This window comes from Martes martes (assembly GCF_963455335.1).
Source record: "Martes martes genome assembly, chromosome: 7".
Taxonomy (NCBI): Eukaryota; Metazoa; Chordata; class Mammalia; order Carnivora; family Mustelidae; genus Martes; species Martes martes.
This window is the reverse complement of record NC_137894.1, coordinates 37,577,579-37,598,999: the sequence shown is the minus strand read 5'-3', so window position 1 is coordinate 37,598,999 and position 21,421 is coordinate 37,577,579. Positions and strand designations below refer to the sequence as shown.

The 21,421-nt window shown below is 41.1% G+C and overlaps 1 protein-coding gene across 1 annotated transcript in view; it reads left to right on the top strand.

Annotated features, from left to right (window-relative positions):
• MNS1 (meiosis specific nuclear structural 1) overlaps nucleotides 1-21,421 on the top strand; it is a 94,169-nt gene that overhangs the window by 13,968 nt on the left and 58,780 nt on the right. Inside the window, exons 2-6 of the mRNA XM_080808778.1 lie at nucleotides 3,730-3,869; nucleotides 6,048-6,114; nucleotides 7,804-7,912; nucleotides 10,728-10,859; nucleotides 20,302-20,355. The gene's annotated coding sequence lies outside the window, so the exon portion shown is untranslated. The remainder of the gene's footprint in view (nucleotides 1-3,729; nucleotides 3,870-6,047; nucleotides 6,115-7,803; nucleotides 7,913-10,727; nucleotides 10,860-20,301; nucleotides 20,356-21,421) is intronic.

Genomic DNA, 21,421 nt, shown 5'->3' with positions numbered 1-21,421 from the left:
ATCTGGGTAGGATTTTCTTTAGGATATGTAATCAAGACTGGGGTTATGAATGAGAGCTTTATAAATCCTTGGTTTACCAATGACTGGCAGATTGCTCTCTGGAACACCTATATCAGTTTATACTCCCACTCATAATACGTGAAAGTACATGTACCTTCATCCTCACCAAAAACAATATTTACTGACTTTTGAACTTATGTATGTCAAATGGCATCTCATTTTAATATCTATGTCTCTGACTGCTAATGTGGTTGAACATTTCTTCAGTGATTTGGTAATTACGGATTTCCCTTTATGTGAATTTTTCATTTATATTTTTTATTTTTCTGCCAACTTTTCTTTCTTATTTGTAAGTATTCCGTATATATTAAGATAAAAATCCCTTGGCTTGTTTAATCATTGCAAACATATTTTCCCAGGGTGTCACTTTTTAATTTTATCCATAGTATTCTTCTTTGAATAGAAATACTCAATTTTGGGGCACCTGGGTGGCTCAGTGGGTTAAGCCTCTACCTCCGGTTCAGGTCATGATCTCAGGGTCCTGGGATCAAGCCCCGCATGGGGCTCTCAGCTCGGTGGGGAACCTGCTTCCCCTTTCTCTCTGCCTACTTGTGACCTCTCTCTGTGTCAAATAAATAAATAAAATCTTCAAAAAAAGAAAAAGGAAATACTCAATTTTGATAAAGTCAAAACCATCAAGTTTTTTTTCTTACCTTATGACATATACCTTTTAGGTCTTGTTTAAGAAATTCTCTCCAACCCCCAAGTAGACAAAGATACTCTTTACATTTTCTTCTTTTAGCTGTATAATTTTAATCTTTTATATTTAGGACTTGTTGATCTGAAGTTCACTTTTGTATATGGTGTAAGGGAGGGATCTATGTTTGTTTTTCTCCAAATATTAAGAAAGTTACCCCAACTCTATCTACTAAAGAATCCATTTCTGACCATTGATGTGATATATCACCTTTTTCATTTGTCAAGTAGCCATATGTCAGTGAGTGTATTTTGGAAGACTCTATTTTGTTTCATTGTTCTCTTTGCCTATTTCTACAGCATTACCACAATGCTTTAGGATATCTCTTATTTCTAATAGGGAATGTCCTTTGTATTTATGGATTAATCTGGGGAGAACTGTTATTTTAAAATAAGTAAATCATTTCATCCATTAACATAAAAAATCCCTACATTTATTCAGATTCTTTTTAATACCTTTTAAGTGTATAAAGCCTTAGATTTTTCTCCATAGAAGTCTTATGTATACTTTATTATTTCACTCTTACACTTTATATAGTTGTTGTTAGTGTGAGTTGTTTCCTTTGCAAATTATATTTTCTCTTTAATTGTTAGTGTAATGAAAATCCCAGCTCTCTTGTTCTGACAGGTTGTTGATTCTGAAGGATTTCCATGTAGGTAACCATGTTGCAGCAAATAACGATACAAGGAAGTCTCTTCCCTTTCAGTAGTTTTACTTCTAATTTTTTTTCTTTGTTATTACACTGGCCATGACTTCCAATATTATACTGAACAATAGTGGTGGTAACTGTTTTCTTGCCTTGTTTTTTAATCTCGCAATGGCTGCATTTAAACTTTCTCTTGTAAGTATGGAGTTTGCCGTAGGTGGCAATGCAGAGCCTTTAACACATTCTAGAAGTTCCCTTCTGTTCTTAGTTATCTGAGAGTTTATATTTTTAAATTACGAATAGTTGTTCAATTGTTTCAAATTCTTTTTAGGCTTCCATGAGATAGCTGAGTAATTTTTCCTTTTTAGTTCATCAGTATGGTGATTTATATGACAGATTTTCTATTATAAAACCATTCTTCATTCCTAGGATGAATCTTATTTTATTATGTTATTTTTTAAAAACACTGCTAGGTTCAGTTAGCTATTGCTTTTTTAGGATTTTTAAAATCTATTTTCACATATGAAATGGGTATAATCATATTCTACTACTATACTTTATATTGGAATCCAGGTTATACTGACTTCATAAAGTGAATTGAGTAACTTTCTCACTTTTTCTACTTCCCGTAACAACTTGCATATGGTTGGAATCATACTTCTAAGAATCTGGTAGAATTTACTTGTATAATTATCTGGGGTTGGAGGATTTTTATTCCTTTTATTCAAAAGTGAATTCTTTTATCATTTTTCTGATTTGAGTAGTGGTTTTAGTCTATTCACATTTTAGATTTCATCTTGCATCAGTTTTGGCATTTGTATACTTTTATAGACATTTATTCATTTTGTCTAGGTCTTCAAATACATTGATGTTTATATATGCATGTATGTAATTTTAAATTTCTAATTTCTTTCTGTATTTTGCTTATTTGCAATTTCTCGCTCTCATTTTTTTCCTCTTTATCATTCTTGCCTGAAGCTTGTCTATTTTATTGATCTTAAAAAAAATTCAAGTCTTGTGTTAGCTAAATTTCTCTGTTTTGGAGGGTTGCTGTTGTTCAGTATTTTATTGATTTCTCATGTTTATGACTTCCTTCCTTCATATATCTTTGGGACTTCTCTGTTGTTCATTTCCAACTTGCTGAGGTAAGCACTTAGCTCATTAGTTTAAGGTCTTTCTTGTTTTCTGATAAATATAAGCTTATTAAATCTATAAATTTCATTCCAAGTAGTGATTCTAACTGGTATGTTTTTAATACCATTTAATTTTAAAGGCTCTTTTTGTTTCAAGTTTTTATTTAAATTCCAGTTAGTCAACATATAGTATAATATTAGTTTCAGTACAGTACAATTTAGTGATTTATCACTTACATATAACACCCAGTGCTCATAACAACAAGCACCCTTCTCAATACCCGTCACTCATTTAGCCCATCCCCCTGCCCACCTCCCCTCCAGCAACTCTCAGTTTGTTCTCTTTGTTAAGAGTCTGTTTTATGGTTTGCCTCTCTTTCTCTGTTATTAAGTTTCCTTTTTTTTAAAGTTTATTTATTTAAGTAATCTCTATACCCACTGTGGGGCTCGAACTCATGACCCTAAGATCAAGAGTTACACGCTTTTCTGACTGAGCCAGACAGGCACCCCTAAATTTCCCTTTTAACCAAAGGGTACATCTTTCAATTTCCAGACATGTACATTAAAAAATTTTTTTTTCTTATTACTGATTTCTTTCTATAGCAATTTTTTTTGCATACAGTCAGATAATATTGTATTACTTGATTCTTTAGAATTTTTTGTGGCTTCCTCTCTATGCTATTACATTGTTGATTGGTATATATATGTTTCATATGGGCTTGAGTAATACATTCTCTTTTCAAGATCATAGGTACATGATAGGTAGATAGATTCAAGTTCTTAGTTTTGTTATTTAAAATCTTCTTTATATTTGATTTTTTAAAAATCTGAACAAAAGTTGGCCATGTGGATTTAAAATCTCCTAATCCAGAGTTGGATGAGTTGGATGAGAGGAGGACTGGGCATAAGTTGGTTGATGGGGGAGAGAGAATTTTTTTTCCTTCTGTATTCAATATGACTGTATTATGCTGATACATTTTTTTAAAAAAATTTATTTATTTGTTTGACAGAGGGAGACACAGTGAAAAAGGGAACATAAGCAGGGTGAGTGGGAGAGGGGGAAGCAAGCTTCCCACTGAGCAGAGAGCCTGATGCAGGGCTCAATCCCAGGACTCTGGGATCATGACCCGAGCCGAAGAGGCTTCACAACTGAGCCACCCATGCACTTATAGAGACATGTATTTTCTTAACAGTTGTAAGAAGAGTGGAAGCAGAGAATGAAGGAGGACAACAAATGCCTGAGTTTTGGCTGAATGCCTCCTCCCAGTGGAAGGAAAATCAAAGAAAATTTCTCCAGTTTAGGCCCAGTGGATGGCCTATAATCCAGAGAAAGGTAATATGTGTATGTACACATCAGCAAGAGTGTGTGTCTTTCTGTGTGTGTGTGCATACATTTCAGGAATTGCAATACTTGGGCACCAAACTGCTTTGCTTTGGGACATCCTGGGTGGTGAAAAAACACAAAGAAGAGAGGAGACTTTACTATCACCTCCAAACTGCTGCTTCTGAACAAAACACGTAGTTGGCAGGAATAAGTGATTCTATTGGAAGCACTTTTTTTTTCGTAGTTCTTGATGTGTGTGAGTAAATTTCAAATTTATCAGAAATGTAGATGGGGGCTTCACATTAATGGAGTCATTGGGCCTGAGGCTAATATTTTTCTGATGCATGTGAATTCCCCTGGGGCCCTTAGAAATATTTTGGGAAGGGGACTTTTTAAAAGACTGGATAATGGAGCAGGAAAGGGGCTTAGGGCCATTGTAGTTTGGCCATTTAAATGTTAAAATGACTTAATTTGTATTCACGGATAGTGACATCCTGGTTTCTTAGATGTGTATATGTCTCTATGTGGGTACTACCATATCACATGTATCTAGAAAGAAAAAAACCATATGTGATGTACATGTAATTTTTCCTCACAGATAGCACACAGTTTTGTTAACCTGCTTCATCCATCCAACAATATGCCATCGATATAGTACAATAATTAAAAATATCATTAGTAATCTGCAGTCAGAGAGAATTAATCCATTTGAAAATTCTAGGTATTCACCCACTACTAGCTTGCCTGATCAGGCTCAATTTACTTAGCAGGGAAGCATCCAAACATTTAAGTATGCAAATGTGTAAAGCCAAATGAGACCTCATTTAATTCCTTTATTGTCTTACAGTGAAAGAGAGCAAATGAACAAGTTGATGGCTTTATGCCAATTATTTTTACTACGATTTCTTTTATGCTAAGGTATAGCTGAAGGCAAGCCCTCAAATTCTAGCATGAACATGCAGCAGCAATAACATGAATATTTTAGGGGCCATAAGACTCTTTTCATGGCTTAGGGTTGGAAATAAAAAATTTAAGTGGCAACCGCTTTGGAAAACATGTTATAAACCACTGGGACTAAGTGTAAGAGTGTGTGTGTGGCCTCTACCCCAAATGTGCTTCTAAAAAACTCAAGTCCTAGGTGTCCAAGGCCCTCCACAACTCAATGCTCTTTCCTCCTATCTTTCTAGATTAGACTTTCACACTCACCCCACTTAATTCAGCTCCACACTTCCTTCCAGTCGCACAAACTTACTTGAACAGAACATACATTTTCACATCAAGGAATATGGCCCCAGGACTATCTTCAGAGCCCAAGGCCAACATGTGAGCTGGGCAATGGCTCCCACTATGAGAAACTCAGCCAGACGGAGACCAACTGGCTGAGCTAGAGAGAGCAGCGGGTTATCAAGGGTTAGGTCATGACCCCCAGCATAACAGCTCCATTTCCTCCACTCCTTTCCACCAGACTGCACACTGAACTTCACCTAGTCCTCTTACAGACTGGTTCTATTGATTAGAATGGTGACTGAGACAGGGACCTCGTGGAAACCTCAAAGCCCGGTCCCAATGACAGCTTGTCCGGACCATTCATTCGCTCACATTGAGAAGGAGACATTATTACTAATCTGGAGGAGAGCTAACCAATCAGAGCATTTAGCCTATTTGTTTAAGGATGGTTTTCCCCATCTAGGAAAAAAAAAAAGTGCAGTGTTTCTGTGTTTAAAGCACATCAAGAATTAATGAACCTCATTTTCTTTCTCTTACCCAAGGCATATCACTGCTTAAAACCACGAAGTGCTGACCCAGCCAGAGGTTCCAGAACCCGGGGCCTCAGAGCAGCATTTTAAAGACTCATCCTCATAATAAATTACTATTTTAGTTATACTCCCGGTAACATATGGTGAATGGAAAACACTTTTTGTAGATTAAGCAACATAGTTCCCATTAATGGTTTTTTATACTTTAGAACTTAAAGAGATTTTAATGCATTGTTCATTTGGTGCAGTTTCTGCTGAATTATTTAAAACACCTCCTTACTGCTTTAACTATGAATTTGCATTAGGAAGTACAATGCCAATTAAGATTCCTCCATTGCCTCAAATGCTCTAAAAATAAATACAAGCTAAATCCCAACCATAAATACATTTCTCTCTTTATACTCTGACCTTCCTGTTATCCTAACCTTAGGCAAAAGACAGAAATGATACACGCAACTTGGCCGAGAGAGACACCAGAAGATTGGGAAATTATGAAGGTAAGAAAAAAATTGAAGTTTGAAGCATGGCTTTTGGAAAGTGCTGGAAACACACAGAGTCTTCACCATATCTAGGTAGAAACCTCAGCATTTACAGTAGACCAGTATGAGTTCTACCATCTCCAGAATTACATAACATAAAATACAAACACAAGTTCTTAACTTACATAAAGTCAGAAGTTAAAGATGTTGGCTCAGTTGGCTGAGTTGAATCTTATTTACTGTGATAAACAGGCAGAATTGAGAATGGAATACAATCCATAACTTCGGCTATGTTTCATTTGCCTATTTTATTTTTGCAAAGCTGAGTGTTTCTCTTGGTCTCAGCAACCTCCCCGGAAGTGTCTCCCCACCCTCTTCCCATTGTATGAAGATTTGCTATTGACCCTAAGCCTGCATCAGATAACTTGGTCCCAGTAGACCGAATCTGAGTCCTAGTCCCCATACCACTTCTCAAACTCCAGGCCACTTCCACCTGGTGTGTCTGCTGCCTGCTGCCTCCTGCCCTTCCACTCTGTTCAGAACACTACTCCCTGAAGGAAGCTCTTCCATAAAGGAGTTCTCAACTAATCCCTCTAACTCCGGCATCTGATCACTCTATAACCTTGTACACGTCCACTTTCCTAAAGTAGGGTGCGAACATGATTTTCAGTTACTTTTGTATTGCCACACATTTTCACTTGGGCACATCCTGGCTGACGAGTGCCGTGTCTCCACAGAGCTCAGAACATGTTCCTGCAGGACCCCTGGAAGGTTCGAGTTTCAGTTTGAATCAGAGTGCCATCTACTGGTGTAAATGTTGCAATACTATCAGCATGATTACATTCTACATGTTCCATACATGTGACACACACCAGTTCTCACCGTTTGATTAAAGAATAAGGAATGTGCTATCTAAAAGAAATACTTTGGTCCCACCCTTAGTAACACATATGTTTTCAAAGAAGAAATGGCAATGAAATAAGAAAAGATCCCCATCTGGATCCTCTAAATAATAAAACCATCATCTCCAAAAGATGGGTGTGAATTCTAGACTGTGTCCTCCGGCTGCTTTGTAAACTTTGCTTTTTATTTATTGAAAAAAAAATCATGTATGAAATTAGGAACTGCAACAATATAGAGTACATCAGAATGCCATTAAAGCCTATGGAAAGGGCACTGTTTTAGGAGGAAGACTAGGTTTTTTTTGTTTTGTTTTATTCCAAGAACACAGCCCTTCCATACGGGAAGTCACCCCTAGACTGAGCACACCTCAGAGTCCTAACCCTCCGAGCTATCATGGTCTCTTGGCACAAAGTGGAGAGACTGTATTTTAAAAAAAGCAATAGTAAAAATATTTAACCCCTCTTTATCAGGCTAACATTTTTGCCCGTTAAATAATTTCTAACCATTTAATAATTCCATCTTTCTACTCGTTATAAATCCCATCGCACCGTGGGTAAATTTAAATTGCACAGAGGTGGGTCTGTTAAGAGAACACTTTTCTTCCTTTGCCCAGAGGCTGATCCAGATAGCACGGGATCGTTAGTGACCAAACAGATGCCCCCATCTATAACCCAGAGACAGCCCTCAGCTGTACAGAGAACCTTTCATTTCCTACATAGAGGTGAACTCAGAACGTGTCACTGGTTTTTGCACCCTCTTAATCTTCCTGTTTATTCTGAGCTTCATTAAAGTCAATCTCCACAGGGCAGACTGTCATCTGAGCTCGGCCCGTCCTGCTGTCTGCTCTCTCCAGAGAGCATCCTTCATCCTGATAAACGGCCTGTGAGCTGAGCACATGACTGAGCTCCTTAAGGTAAATAGATTACAGAGCGATGTTCCTTCCACACTGGCTCAACAGAATTTGATAAGCAGGATCATTGACGTGGGCGTCATGGTGGAGATGATGTTTTCTGAAAGATGGGGTTTCAGATTTACCGTTGTAAAATGAGATAGCGAAGATTTTTTTTTTTCATTGTGTAATACCATACCTTTAAGGCTGCATTAGCTAGTGTCATTCATCTGCCAAGTATCTCCCTCAGGATTTAGCATCAATTATGGGACATCTTCTGTGTGCCAGACTCTCTGCTAGGCATTAGAGACCTACAGATACACATAGGGAGGGAAAGTGGTGGCAGTGGTGGGAGCTGGAGTGAAGCTCCCTGGGAAGCCATGAAGCGTGCCGCCATGACAACGCCTGCCTGTGGGCTCAGATTAGTGGGTGCCTGTTTGTTGGACTCACAGGCCATGCTGTCCCAGAGCAATTGTTATATCTGGATGAAAAGGCAATGCTGGGGCCTGAGACTGGTCTCTAGGCAACTCTGTTCCTCCCCTGACTCATGTTGATAGATAAAGCAACAAGCTATGCCTGGAGGAGCCAGGACTGTCCTTCCTACCTGATAAACCAAACCCAGACTGGACTATGGAGAGGGCAAGTCTCATATCTCAGGCAGGGGCTGTTGAGGGGTCTTGGGTTCCTGAGCTAAGGACATTTGAGTCCGTATGGCCGCCAGCTGGCACCACAGTCACTCCCCAATACTTGGATGCTGGAACCATGTAAAAGATACCCCACATATTGTGGCAAGGATAAAGAGATGGACAGTCCCAGAAGAAGGTGGAAACTTACCTCCTGGATGATCCAGGCAAGATCTATATGGAAAGTGTTACAAGGAAGCTCACTCTCTCCTAGCTGAAAAAGGAGATAAGGTCAAGGAGGACTCCCACCCACCCTACACCCCTGTTTTCCCAAGGTTTGGGTAGCAGAAATCCAAGATCCTGCTCAAAAATGACAGCAACTTCTGCTTGGAAGGCTTGCAGATCAGCCCGAAGACTGGAGAGCCAGGCATATGGTGTCCTGTCCTGCCAGGGGCCGCTTCTGGCTCCTGTCTTCCTCTAGTTTACTCAGGGATAAAACCAGGGGTGAAGAGCTCCACAGGCAGGACGTCAAGGGCAAGGGCTTGGCCTTCTGACCCATGCAGAGTCACCATCCTCCATGCTTAGTTCAGCTAACTACACATCCTGTTAGCCCTCTGAGTTCTCGCTGGACCACACCCATCTGTCTCTCCCTCCTCTGAGCTCCTCTTGTGATTTACAGTTCAATATTTTATTATATTCAGTCTCATAACGTAATTATTCCTTGCATGTTGTGTGGCCACAACAAGATCACATTTGTGAGCTTCTTTGAAATGAGAGAGGACAGTCTCAGCCATGCAGCAGGTGTCTCATACTTAACCTAACCTGGGAATCAGAAAATAAGAGCTTGTAGAAACCTTCCTGTAACAGCATAGGAAACAGATCTAGAGAATCGCTGCTTTATTTACTTCACAAGCGCCTCATGAAACTTTCGAGTCACTGTGCTGGGCGCTGTGGAGGAGACAGAGAAGGACCCAGTTCTCATGCACCTGCCAGTGATGCGTGAGAAAGAGGATGTGTGGCCTAATTACCAAAAGTGGAACCCATGAAGAAGGCAAAAATGAGCCTGAGGGATCTCACATGAGGGAGGTGATGGTTCAGCTGAGGAACTAAAGGGAGGGTTTGTGGAGGAGGTGACACCTGAGCTCTGAGCCCAATGAAGGATTTGATGGGTAGGAACGGGGAAGTGCATACAAGTGAGGATGTATATTGGCCTTTGCCAAGCTTTACATCCACCTCCAAGCCAGCCCGTAGGAGTCAGCTGAGACAACTGTCGTGGTGGCTACCACCCATGCTGAGTCCCCCCCCCCCCCCCCCGAGAGCTGGCTGACACTTTCATCCCCCAAATAGGAGCGTCCCTTGATGTGACTGTCTCAGCTCTTTGCTCATGAAAAGGGTTGTCTCTTCCCTCTCCTTTCTCAGTTTCACATCCCCTCCCTCCCCCAAGTGCAGGGAAGCTTGCAATCTCCCTTAACCTTCAGCAGCTGGCAGGGGCTCTGACCTTGTCTTGTCCCAGCCTCAGCACAACAGACCAAGGCACTCCTATGGGCCCAGCTCCCCACCCCCCACACGTGCTACACATTGAACACCCTGCTTTGGGCCTGGCCCTGGTTTTCACAGGATTTAAAGGTTTCCTTGGAGGCAGAGGGGTGGGTCGTCCACCTCTCTTTGTGTCAGGGCTTGGCACTTCCCATGGAAGGAAGCCAGGCTCTTCCTGAGAAAAGCTGCAGGAGGCTAAGCAAACTCGAACCACATAGGCAAGAATCTTCTGAGCCTCCCTCTGCCAGCCAGCTCCCTGCCCACCCCGCCCCCTCATTCTTCCTTCAGCTGACTCTTCACTGGCCTCGTGCCTGCACAGAAGTGTCCTTTGCCCAAGCCAGGATACTCTTGCTCACTCTCCTTGACCCTGCCTGTAACTGGGTTCTGCCCTACCCCCCCCCCCCCACTATGCAAGGAGTAACCCCTCAACCTCTTTCTTGCTTCTGCTCACGCAGCTATCCCTTCTGACCACATCCTGTGGTCAAAGAGACCGATTCTCTCTCCTCCCTATCTGCTTCTTTCCTTTTTTCTTTCCTTATTCACTTTGAGTTTAGGGGAGAGGGGAGAATCCTCGGATGCCAGGACAGCAGCATGGACTCGAGGTAACACAGAGAGGCTGGATAATTCATCTCTGTTCTTAACTCAGCATAAAAGCCCGATCCCCACAGTTTCCTCTCCAGTCTTCCCTCTAGACTGGGGTCTTCAGACTCCTGCCCTCACCTTAAGTGGAAACTGGGTGAAAGCCACATCAAGAGGAACTCTGGAAGTTGCATCTGGATGAAAAGGGAGCCCGTCGGACACTCCAGCAGCAGGTGAGGACCTCATGCCTTCTGATTCCTTAGACTTCTGTCTAACGGCACCAGCGGTAGGTCTGTGAGAAGAACCTCCAAGTGAGGGTTTCTCAGAGTGCCCCCTCTCTTGGCCCTGAGACGACTTCTCTTTTAAGTGTGGCCAATTCTAATTCACTATTGCTTTAGAGCTGTAATAGCCTTTTCACTTATTTTTTGAGTTCCTGGATCCCCAAATTTAGTTCAAGTAAACATTTATATACGGCAAAACATATGGTCCAGTTCTAACCCTTTGGTAGCTATGCGACTTCAAAAATTTCACCCTATTTGAGGTAGGGCAGCAAAGCAGGGCTGCACCCAGTTTACTTTCTCCTGACTTCCAGCTACTCCTCCCTCGTGTCAAGGGCCCGTAATTAGGGCCTTGGCTCAGCCACCCGTCCATCAGGCAATCACTGATAGTGCTGATGCCTCCGAGTACTTTAGAACAGGCCTTGCTTAGGACTTTTTGTGGATTTGGACCAAATGTAAGGCTAGAGGGGAGACCTCAGTGCCATAATAAGTCCCAGAGGCCTGGTATTGGACAGTACGTGCTACAGCCTCTAGACCCCCGTTCTGAGGTTGTGACAGCCCAGAGCTCTGAGAACCAGTAGTCCCAGGACAACCCAGCTCCAGCCATTCGGAGGTGGCAGAGAGGTCACTGGAACGTGGTTCTGCAGAGCCCTTCTCTACCACCACCTTCCAGACCTCGTTGGGGGTTGTGAACTGTCTTAGATAAGCTCAGAGTTAAGATTCAGGAGATAATCTCTGGCAAAAATGACATGAAACACACGTATTTATCTCTTCCAAAGTGGTTTAACACCAGTCAAAACTGAAAATAGACACAAAATAATTTTAGTTTTGAAAACGGTTCAATGGAAGCATTCGAATGTGTGATAAAGTGTATTCTTTGAAAAATATTTGAGGAAATCAATGTCCATTAACTTCAAAATCATGCCATATTCTGAGGTGGTAGGGAAATTGATTATAACCTTTTTCTCCGTATTCATACATACTTCTAAGCACAAGTAGAGATCTTTGTAATAAACTATTGGAGTTTCCTTCCAAAATTTATTTTTCTTTTCCTTTTACCATCCTACCCTCCACAAAGAAAGCACCTCTATGCCCACAAGATAGTGATTTTACATGGGTAGTTTCTTTCAGTTAAAAGATCATTCAGTTAAAAATTCACTATTATGAATTCAATAATTTGACTGAATTGGCTGCTTATTCAAGACCTTTTGGCTTACTGGTTCTGAGTGGACAAAACTGGCATCTTATGTTTTCAGAATACATGTAGACAAAAGAATAAATACATATAGACAATAGTGAGACTTTTGTATGATTTTTTTCATGAGGATGAAATTTTAGAAAAGGTTAGTCTTCAATTAAAAAAAAAAAGTGTATTCTTCTCCATCTACTGAGCAAATGTTTTAGAATCTATGAACCAAGGCTGACTGAGTCAGGAAGCTTTCTCCAGATTTAAGCCTTGGCTCCCTCTAGTGTCCCTGACTCCACTTTTGTTTCAGCCCTAAAATGCCTGGGACCTACCATCTCTGTTCAATGAGGATTCAAAGCCCAGTCCAACTAGTTCTCTTCCTTTTTCCACCCCCACCACACAGTGACCATTGATCACAGACTTCTCCTTCTTTGAGCTCGATTATCTTCTGTTGCTTGCAACTGACGTTTTATTATATTCAGTTCATAAGAGAGTTAGTTGTTTCATATGTAGTGTTTGCCCTGCTCCCATCACAGTTGTCTTTTTCTAACTTATTTTTATAAATTCCTGTATAGGTAACATTATATTGGTTTCAGGTGTACAGTAGAGTGATCAGACTGTTGTATATATTAGTCAGTGCTCGTCAACCTAAGTGTAACTTTAGTCCCCTTCATCTTTCATCCATCCCCCACCCACCTCCCTTCTGGCAACCATCAGTTCTCTGTGTTTAAGAGATTTTTTTTTTTTTTTTGGTCTCTTTTTTTCCTTTGTTCGTTTGCTTTGTTTCTTCAATTCCACTTACGAGTGAAATCACATGGTGTCTGTCCTCTGCTGGTTTGTTTCACTTGGCCTTAGAGCCTTCAGATCCACCCACGCTTTCGCAAAGACAGTTGTGTCATTGAAATGGGAAACCTATACTATCAGGCATGCAATGGGTGCCCAATACTCTAAAGGGGGAATAAGCGTATTAGAGTCAGGAACAAAGCTAATATAGTGTCCCCATCTCAAAAAATGGGAAAGAGACCCAGAGAACAGCTGCATCATTCACTCCGCAAGTGTCCCCGTGTTGGGCAACGTGGAGGAGACAAAGGTGCCGACCAGATGAGCCGCCTCTCCTGCCCCTAGCAGTGAGGCATGAAAAATGACCCGTGCCCCCATCCCTAAAAGTGGGAACCATAAGGAAGGTAACGATAAGTCTGAGGGATCTCAGGTGAGGGAGGTAGTATGTCAGCTGAGGGATTCGGGATGATTTTATGGAGAAGGTAGCACTTGAAACTACTCTTGAAGGATTTGAACGGGTGAAAGGTATAGTGTTGTAAAAGCACATTGGGGGAAGGAAGCCTGAAGAAGAGCATCCGAAGCTGACTGGGATGCCTTAGAGTCCTCGGACAGCAGGCCCTGAATGCCAGCCCGGAAGCTTGCCCTCTAACCAGTAAGCAGGAAGCCCTCCTGAAGGAAGATCTTAGAAAAATATCTAACATCTTGAGCATGTATTGAACTCCTGTTTAAAAAGTGAATTCTCCATCCTTGAAGGTGTTGAAGTACATGATGTGCTTTTATCTAGCCATGTACCTATGATTTCTGAGTAGGTGTGTACAGAGGACACCTGCATGGACTGGATAATGCTAAGGTCACTTTGAATTGAGACCACCCAGTTAGGATTTTTGAACCAGAAACTGGCCCTATGTTCTAAGAGACAGGGCTGTATTTCTTTTTATACTCAGTAAGTGCTCAATTAATGCTTCCTTACACAACAAATGACATGAACATGCTTGTGCTTTAGGAAGAGGAATTTGGCAGCAAGTTTTAAACTAGAGTGGCAAGAAGGGAGAGACGGCACACAGGGAGACTGGCTAGAACACCATTATATTTTCAAGGCCTACACCAGGTTAGCGGAAATGGGAATGGAAAGTAGATTGACAGTGTGGATGTTGAATCAAGATGACTATTTTGTTGTACTTACTTGTGACCTTCCTCGATCGATAGGAAATCCTGTGAAAGCAGAAGTACCTTATTTGACTTTATAGCCCCACTGCCCAACACTGACTAGCATATAAAAGTGCTCAACATGTTTGAAATGTATTTGTGCAGTAAATGTTGGCCGACTCTGTGAGTAGGTGGTTGTGATGGTGTTGCTTGAGGGGCGCTGGATATCCCAGCTGCTGGACAAGGGGCAGCCGGAATCTCTGGACCTGAGCCCAGGACTTGGGTGGTCCTGGTCCTGGGGCAGAGGAAACTCAGGAGACAGCAGCTGCCCCTCCTTCCTCACTCTGCAGTCTCTGTGACCCATGCCAGGCAGGCCCTCATCCTCACAACTTCATCATGTTTGGGTCATTTCCACCCTTCTTGCCCTTGTCTCCCCTCTCTTGTTTTACTTCTCATCGGGATTTGACACAGCTGACCATTTCATTCTTGGCATATTCCTTGCACGTCCAAGACTTGATTTTCTTCCTGTCTTGCTGATGGCTCAGTTTATTCTGGTCATCCTGGCTTCAAATCCTCTTCCCAATTTTTAAGTCAATGGTTCTCAGCCTTAGTTGCACATTAGAATCTCAGGAAGCTCTTTATTTTATTTCTTTTAAAGATTTTAGTTGCCCGAGAGAGAGAGACGGCATAAGCAGGGGGAGCAGCAGGCAGAGAGAGCAGCAGGCTCCCTGCTAAGCAAGGAGTCTGATGCGGGACTCGATCCCAGAATCCTGGGATCATGACCTGAGCCCAAGGTAGATGCTTAACTGACTGAGCCACCCAGGCATCCCATGGGAAGCTTTTTTTTTTTTTTTTTAAGATTTTATTTATTTATTTGACAGACAGAGATCACAAGTAGGCAGAGAGGCAGAGAGAAAGGAGAAAGCAGGCTCTCCACAGAGCAGAGAGCCCGATGGGGGCTCGATCCCAGGACCCTGGGATCATGACCGAGCCGAAGGCAGAGGCTTTAACCCACTGAGCCACCCAGGCGCCCCATCTTTTTAAAAATCTCTTGATACAACTCAAGCTACACCACAAACCAATTAAATTAGAATCTTTGATGGGTGGGTCCAGGTTTAATATTAATTTAAAGCTCTCCTAATGATTCCAGTGTTTAAACCATTGTTGCAAGTATTAGTGTTCCACGGAGCTTCGTGTTAAATCTCTTCCTGTCTTTAGTTATACCCCTCGGTGCATGGGTTTTAAGAGCATCCTTATTATATTGACCTATACTTCTAGCTCCAACTTCTCCTCTGAACTATAAACTCACATGTAGAACTGCCTATTCAAGATCTCCACTAGGATGCAGACATCTCAGATTTAGCAGGTGCATATGAAAATTTTGACTCTTGTCCACCCTTCCAAATCTATTCCTCCCCAGTATCCCCCATCTCAGTTGATAGTATCATCTGTCCAGTTGTTCTGGCAAAGACCACTTGGCAGCTATCTTTGACTCCTTTGTTTCTTTCTCCCCTCCCCCCCCACATCGAATCCCACCCCCACCTCAAACCCCACCCCTGGTGTCCAGTCCACCCCCCGCAACCCCCCCCAATCCCGGGGTCCAGTCCACCACAGCCCCACCCCCACGTCCAATTCACGACCCACACCCCGCCCCCTGTCAAATCCACCTTTGTCCTGCTAGTTTTATTTCTAGAATCCATTCTAGACCCAACCACTTCCCTCCACCTTTCTCAACCCCCTCCCTTACAGTCTTTTCCTCATACAGCTCTTGGAGGGATCTTGGAGAATATACATCCTATCCTATTCCTTCATCCTAAAAAAGGTATCTTGTGGTTGCCTATGACATTTAATACAAAATTCAAGCTCTTGAATTTGGCCTCCAAAGTTCTGCACGATGTGCTCCCTTCCTGCTACTCTTACCCCTTTCTCATTCTCCCTTCATTTGCTCTGCTCCTGCTACACACTATTTTTGCTGTTTGTGGAATACAGCTTTTGGCTAGGATGCTCTTCACCAAAGTCTTCCCACGGTTTGATGATGACCATTCAACCTGTGCTCACACCTTACCTCTTCAGAAAGGTTTTTACTGACCTAGTCCCTTCAGGCAAAAAGATCACTGTGGTCCCCATCTGAACCTTGCTTTATTCTCTTATTAGCTGAAATGTTTACTTGTGTTCATTTCTCTGCTCTACCCCCCTCCCCCAAGTAGAAAGCGGGGACTTTGTCTGTTTTGTTGCCGGTTTGTCTGCTGGCTCTCTGGCACTTGGTAGGTTCTCAATAATTATGTGTTGAATGAATTGTTAAATCCAGAGTTGAAATTCAAACTGCTAGTGAAGCCGACTGTCCTGGCAGATCGTCACTGTGAGGCGGATGAAGTATCTCAGCATGAGGCATGATGAATTCAAGACTCTATTAACAAGTGTTTTAGGGGAGTGTCTGGCTTAGTCTTTGGGCAGACTGTCCCCTACCACCGCCCCCCCCCAAACTCCCTTTCTTTCTGTACTCATGGTATCTGAAATTCACCCCTTGGCAATTTAGATTCATTGAATTGAAAGGTCTTCACCTTCTGTAGAATTCTCTACTAAAAATCAAATACTTTCAGCATGTGTCTGTTGACTAAAAAGATAAAGGAGAGAAGATTTTTTTGAGAGACCAGAGCAAGAATTGAGGGGACAAAGCACAAAGGGAAGACGGATGATTGTCATACTAAATTTTCTTCATGATGCCATAATGTCTTTGACAGTGCCCTTTGAGGAAACTGGTCATTTAGAAAGCTGAATGGCTGTCTGCCTTAACAAGAAACTTTCTGTTCTTATTCTGTTTCTGTTATTCTGTTGGGACTAGCAACCTCCTAATTTATTTCTCTCTGCCCTGTGTACTTCCAGTCCATTCTCAATCCCCAGTGTAACTTCCTGAGTGTGGGGACTTGACAATTTGGTAGTCTATCTCTAACGCTCTTCTCCCATCTGATTTGTCTTTCTATCATAGTAAATCAACCGGCTCGATGTAGAGCCATAAGAAAGTAGTTCTGTACCGGGGATTTAAAAATACCTAAAAAATGTTACTAAATGCTGGTTAAAAACCTGTTTCCTTATTATAATACTTATATTTTTAACAACATGTTAGGAACAATGAATTGGATTTCCCTAGTGCTAAAATTTGGGTTCTCTGAGAAGCAAACTCAGAGACAGAAACTAGCAGGCAGAGTATTCATTAGAAAGTAGGTACGCTTGGGATCAACATTTTGGGAAGGGAAGGAGGCAGGACTGGGTAGCCAGAAAAACTGAGCTTGGTGCAGTCTCAACAAAGGCCTCCGCTCACCCTTTGGGGAGCTCTTCAGAGGAGCTGAAATGGCTCTTTGCAGTCAACTCCCCTTGCAGTGAGGAGGCTAGGCTTTCATACTTTCCCTTCAAATAGACGGCGGATGCAAGCTGATCCTGGGTGAAGAGGGTTCTCTGTAGCAACTTCTGGACCAGCCCGACCACTGAGCTCTGCCCACTGACAGTACTACCTGAAGACCGGACTGGGCCACCGCACACAGAATCCATTGCACCTAGTGCTTTCATGTTGATGTCACTTTTTGGTTGCTAACATTCTTCTTAGTATCTATTGAAAGACAGTTGAATAAATTATGTACTGAGGGTCTCTACTGAATTGGCTCTATTACTGAGAAATTTTTTCATATCCATGCTGTGCTTCTGAAATACTGTAGCTTTTTCCTAACCCATGTTATAATGATATGTAGATAAGTTGTTGTTTGTTGATGTCATTCTTATTTAACATTTTGTGAAGCATTCGCAGGAAGCACCAGGGTCTGGGATTATTTCTTAGCCATCTGCAGTGGCCAGTCTGGCTGACTAGAAAGGTAGAATTCTACTCTCATTAATCCTGCATACGCCATTGAATCCAAGTCCCAGGAGTTTTCCTTAAAATAAATAAACAAGCAAATAAACAAAAGAAATCCCTCAGCCTGGATGATATCAAAGGAACTAATTATTCAGGCTTCTCGTTATAGTTTTGTCTATGTAAGGACTGTGGATTGGGGTCCTGAGTAAGCATAATTGAGAATTAATATGTTCTGTGCCTTAGAGGTGGGGAAATAAAACTGAAATGTCCCACAGGAGGAAAAAAATACCTTTATTGTGTAAGTGAGACAGTAAGATCCTTGATTGTAGACTTCATTGCTCAGGCCTGGCCAGAAGATACAAACAAAAGTATCCTTTTTCTATGGTGGTCTTTCACGTGAGCAAGATTTGTCTCTGAAATAGGACTAAATTACACCTTACCTTGTTCATCTCTCTGCAGAAAGATGGACATGAAAGAACAAGGAAGTTATACTTAGTATATTCTGCATCGGTCTGAGCAAGTATTAAGCAAATAATAGATTCTTACCAGAAATGATATCCTTGTCTGGGGCTCCAACATTGTGGTTGGGACTTGGAGTTGGTGCCAGTTGGTCCTTAGGCTCCTCTCTCTCTCTCTCTCCTGCACTTCTTCCAGCACCTGTGGATGATGAGGGGTGTCCACTGCTTCCTTGCACCTTCAGTTTATTGCTGAGGAGGCTATGTTCCATGTTGCATTTGGATGGCAATATAGTCCAATGGCTTGCCATGTGACTCAAATCCTGGCTTCATCATTTAAGTTTTATCATCTTGGGCATCCCAAATTATCTCCTCTGGCCCTTAAGTGGTTCTTCTCTAAATTAACAATGACCACAGTGCCTACTCCTAGAGTGGTTAAAAGCATTACATTAGATAATACATGGGAAGTGTTGATGGTGCATAGCAAAAGATGAGGTTAAGAATTACTTGGACATTTCTGGAACAAAGAGAAGGACAACTAGCCCTGGTTGAACTGAGAATTCTTTGAATATGCACAATTAAGTAAATAGCAATAGAGAAGAATCATTTCAATACAGAGTTGAAACCAGTAAGAATTCCCTCTTTAAAGTTAGATGTCCCTGGGAGCTGTATTAGACAACTTAGTGTGGCAAAGGTAATACATGTTAAGGTAGGAATAGCTTTTGCTGTCAATGAAAGTCTAGGAATTGCTATTTCTGTCAATCACAGAAGACACATGTCAGTCGAGGAATTGACCTTCCCCACACCAGAAAGCCTTCCCTGGCTGAGCAGAACAAGATGTAGCCTCACCAAACTCAATAACATGCCTTTCTCACAAGAAAGTCTTAATTATGTAAGTAATCATTCCCTTATGTGTCAAAAAAAAACTCAACAGAATTTCAAATTTTGATCTGGAAGCCAACTTAGTGAGGCTCTGCTCTACTGAGTTACTAATAATTGGTCAAAAGTAATGTGTCTTTGGACTGTTTCTTGCACTCCTCTTACATATTTTAGGTATTTAGTTTGAAAATCCTAAACTTCTGTGTGAGAATGCCTATTGATTATTTTTTTTTATTTACTAGAGAAGAGTTTCTTATATATCCCACTGCTTTTCTAGTTGACTCTGCTCCATATTTACCCAAAAAATGTTTATTGAATTCTCACTATGAACCAGCTATCTAGTAAATGAATATTGTAAGTGGAAGTAAAAGGAGGATAATTTTTTAAGGTTAATAAGCAAATAGCTTTAAAATCTATCAAATATGTGTATGTTTTTTCTGCTTTGCATTCATGAGTCCAAAAGATCTCAACTCTGTTCCTTAGAGTTGGTACCACATCTCTACAGCGTTTTAGTAAAATTTCTACTATCTCTGACATGGTATCATGCATCCATTTGACACATTTGTCAACTGATGCTAAAAGATTGTTCTAGTTAGTAGTGGAGACAATTAATCCCAAGGGCAATGTGATTACCAATAATGTAGTTTCTCTTATTTGGAGAAAGTTAGTAACAGGTGTGAACTCAGCCTGAATAAATGAAACAATCTGTGGATTTTTTTTTTCCAGCCATCAAGCTTTAAGAGACTTTGAGGAGTTAAACATTATTTCTTTAAAATGAAATGCAAGGAAGTCAAGATGAAATAGAAAAAGGAAAGATGGAATAGTCAGAAAAGAGAAGTTAAGATAGAAATTGGTACTTCTCTGAAATTGTAGCTATGTTGGTAAAAGCTTTGGTGTCTTGTTCTACTATAGGTGAAGATAGTTTCTAAAATACAAAAGTTTTACTGAAGGTAGCAGGAAAGGTTAGCATCCAGTAGAAATTGAGAATAATCAAGGCTTAGTTAGGTATTTTATAATTTACATGTCATTCCTCTATTGCTTCTTCCAGCCTACTTCCTTTTACTTAATGCATCTCAATTTTTTTTTATTTTGGCTTTTACTGTGAAGGCTGTGAGAGAAGTGCCAGGGTCCCACCTCTGCCCTCCTGCGTCAGACCATCCGGTGAGTAGAGCTCATTCATCTTTCCATTTTTTTAAAATGTATAAAATAAACATAACATTGACCATCTTAACCACTTCTATGTGTACAGTTCCATGGCATGAACTATATTCCAATTATTATGTAACCATCACCACCATTCACTTGCAGAAGTCTTTTCATCTTGAGGAACTGAAAGTCTGTGCCTATTAGACAATAGCTCCCCACTCCTCCCACCTCCCCACAGGTTGCTCCTGGCAACCACCATTATGCTTTGTATTTTACGATTTTGGCTGCTCTAGGTACCTTATGTAAGTAGAATCATACAGTATTTGTCCTTTTGTGATTGGCTTATTTCTCTTAGCCAAATATCCTCAGGGTTCATCCATGTTGTGGCATTTATCAGTTTCATTCCTTTTTAAAGACTGAATAGTATTCATTATATCTGGTGTTTGTGAACCACTGTGTTATGCCAGTGATATCTAGCTAGTTCACCCCTTCTCTAAATACTAGGTCAGTCGTTTGTGACCAAAAAAACCTTAAAGGACCAAGCACAGAGACAAATACTTGTACAAAGTTCACATACACTAACTAGATTATGCTCACTATTTGAAGTAATTTAAAATGTGAAATGACTGCAACCCATAATGATGTTATTTCCCTATTTTTTTCTTTTTTCACATCTATTGTTCCAGATACCTCATACCCCCTCCCCAAACCAAGACTAGAAATAAGCAATTAAAAAGTGATTCTGAACTAGTTACATAGCTGCATCTCTGGGAAAAAAAAAATTAAGCCACCAATTGGGAGACATTTCTGTAACCTAGACCACACCGTATTCCCACAAATGAAGCTTCTTTAAAGATGAGCTCGCAATCCAAAATTACAAATATTCAAGGAAATACTCATCAACCATGAGAGTTGGCAGAAAAATCTAATATACTTTATGTATTATCAAATACACTGCATTTTGTTTAAACTTATGATTTTAATTCCATCTTTTGTTCCTTTAAAAGAAAAATAAAGTATTTGCTATTTTAACACAGTAGGTTTTGATCAGTGTACCCAAGGTTAATTGAACAAGAAAGTT